The sequence below is a fragment of the Astatotilapia calliptera genome, chromosome 20 (assembly GCF_964374335.1).
Source record: "Astatotilapia calliptera chromosome 20, fAstCal68.1, whole genome shotgun sequence".
NCBI classification, from domain to species: Eukaryota; Metazoa; Chordata; class Actinopteri; order Cichliformes; family Cichlidae; genus Astatotilapia; species Astatotilapia calliptera.
In genome coordinates, this window is record NC_137441.1 from 28,031,971 (window position 1) to 28,034,917 (window position 2,947).

The window sequence follows — 2,947 nt, forward strand, 5'->3', positions numbered from 1 at the left end:
TTTGATATATACAAAACTTAAATTTCACAGCAATCTTTCTACAAGTCCAAACTTTGGACCATAGAATTTTTATGCAAATAAGACGTGTTTAGTAGAGTTAGGGGCGGCTGATGGACACTTCAGATCAAACTTTCTACAAAAGGACGAGATGAAGGTGGAAAAGAAGATGACTGCATGGTTGAAAATCAAAATGTCAATAGGAATGAAGTTTCAAGAACCAGAGTGGTAAGGTCTTCAGACTAGAACCTTAGTCAACTTAAATTTAAAGTCAGCATGAAGCTACCACCTTCTTATCGCTATGGTGAATAGTTTTGATCTGTTTGTGATCCAAAAACGTCACCCTTGCCAGAGGCAAGAATATGAGTTTCACGTCAATCTGTTGAACTTATCCTCCAGGGTCCAACGATGTGTGTACAGTATTTCATGGTCATTAATGACATGCTTGTTAGGCTTTTTCACTTCAGAGAGAAGCAGTGTTCTGAGCCCACATACATTGCCATCTCTAGAGCTGGTTAAAAACAGTGCCAAAATATCCCCATTGCATCATAAAGTCAGCAAAGAGAATAAAGTAAAAAACAAAACAAACTCTGACTACCCATTTTGACAAATCCCTCGTCTCTGGGGTATTCTGCCTGACAGATTGTGCTATTTTTTTTGAGAATTACAGGATTTCATCAATGCAGTGTTTGTTTAGTGTGGCCTCAGTTCCCCCGTGAGTTGTAATCCCATACCTATGAAAGCATTCTTCTCTTCCTTGGGCATATGTGTCCCCTGGTGTCCCCAAGTCAACCACGACTGCAGCAACGCAATTAAGTGCTGCTCTGGAGTCCCATCCCACTTGACTCTTAGGCAGCATTTTCACTTAGCACGCTGTCTCCCTCTCCAACCAAAAAAGTTTCAGAGTTAAAGCATTCTGCTTACACTTGACAATCAAGCCTCTTACAGCACCGAGGGGGGCCACCAGTGCCATGACATCCTGATAATAACCTGTGTTGTCCAGCCTCACAACATGAATGACCACCACATATTTAAATGCTCAGCTTCAGTCTGTTTCCTGAAATTGCCACTGACTGCATTTAACAACATGCAATGACAGCGTATAGCGTAAAGAACAAAATACAAATAAAAATCCATAACAAATGAAAAAGTCGTGGTAATTGGACAATGACTGTTTTCTGCAGTTACAACCAGTAATATGAAGAGATGGATCTTTGTCACCAGCTACATTTTGTAAGTGCTGCTGAGCTGTGTTTATCCTCGTGGATAATGATGACATCATAGTCTAGCATATATGCAGCTCTCCAATTTTTGTCACTTTTTCAGTGAAGTGTTTGATTACTTGAAGTCTGAACAAGATGAGGAGCTGCACTTGATACAATGAATGCATACAGCTCTTGGTTTCTTCCTTCTTTTGTTGTTTAAGAAATTGAAGACTACTCTGTCCTTGCTTTTTAAGTATGACTATAAAGACAGGTGACAATTGAATGGAAATTCCAATAGAATAAGGTGTTGGGTCACTTTGTGCTGTGAAAACAGCTTCAATGTGCTGCTCCTCTTCTTCTTCGTCTTCATCTTCGTCTTCGTCTTCTTCTCCTCCTCCTCCTCACCCTAGCAACCTCCTCTGTTACACCAGCCCTGTGAATGTAATCCTTCATTACATCCATGAATCTTCACTGTGGTCTTCCTCTTTTCCTCATTCCTGGAAGCTCAAACTCCCAGCAAAAATCTCAGCATCCTAAGCTCCTAAAGTCTGTTGAATACTACTGAAAAAGCCATACTGCAGCCATACCACACATCATTCACATAATGTTTATGCTTGTCAAACCATTCAGTGACGCCTCATGCACTATGGATGTTACTTTGGTAGCACATATACTAAAATTGGAACGATACAGAGAAGATTAGCATGGCCCCTGCGCAAGGATGACACGCAAATTCGTGAAGGGTTCACACCGATCAGAATGTGCTGGGTATCCGGAACAGCTTTGTATTACTGTGATCTTTCCATGTCAGAGGGTGTGTTTACCCACACCACGCCAGCAAAGCACCCTTAAAAACGAGGCACCTACTTTTACCACTATAGGGGTGAAGGTTTCAGCCCTGCATGTCTTCAGGCCTATTAGATAACAGAATTAGATTGGAATTGGTTTCAGAGTCTTTTTGAGTTAGAAGCCCTTTTTAAAACCATTTTGTGAAGAAATAAAATTAAATAAACATCCATTATCAGTTCATAGGCTTTTTGTATCTTTTTAATCTTTATCTGCTGTGTACTGAGCCGTTTCCTTTAAAGCTGTTTATCGTCCATCATTTGATGCTTTCATCCGTTTCTTGCTCATTAGCAGTACATCCTTGTTTATGTTATACAAGACGTGTTTTATGTTTGTCTCAGTGCAAAAATCGGCAGCTACATTAAAGCCCTTTGGCTCAGCTCTTTAGCTGATCTGTACTGGTGGCGTGTTAACCTCAGACTGCCAAACAAACACTTCAGATGTGTGCGGATATTGAAAGGAGCAGAGACACTGCAACTTCTGCAATTTGTTCAGACATGCACAAAGAATTTTTTATGCTTATTATATGCCTGTGGATGGAATGCTAATTTCACAGACAGAGGTAGAAGAGGCAAAGGTGACCACAGCTAAACACTGCTATAATTAAACATATCAGGGGTGGCTGAATGGCACTTAGTGTAAAAAGCTGGGAGTGATGACAGTGTATTGTATGCATTTTACTGTATCCTAACAAATGCGTTCATATTTAACTTAAAATGTGATTTTTATCTGCGTTCTTGAGGACTATGAATATTAGATTAAGAGTAAAATGTAAGAGAAACGTGATATATTTCTGTCCAAAGTCTGCAAAATCTATCTGCCTGCAACTTTAAAATATGATGCTTGCTGTTTAATCCATGCAAAGATTTTACCGAGATCACATTTGAGAGTTGGTTAGG

The 2,947-nt window shown here is 39.9% G+C and overlaps 1 non-coding gene across 1 annotated transcript; it reads left to right on the forward strand.

The window, feature by feature from the left end:
- Positions 1–1,853: 1,853 nt before the first annotated feature.
- LOC113014050 (U6 spliceosomal RNA) lies at positions 1,854–1,958 on the forward strand. The gene has a single exon (XR_003270918.2). It is a non-coding gene; the product is annotated as a U6 spliceosomal RNA (small nuclear RNA).
- Positions 1,959–2,947: the final 989 nt, after the last annotated feature.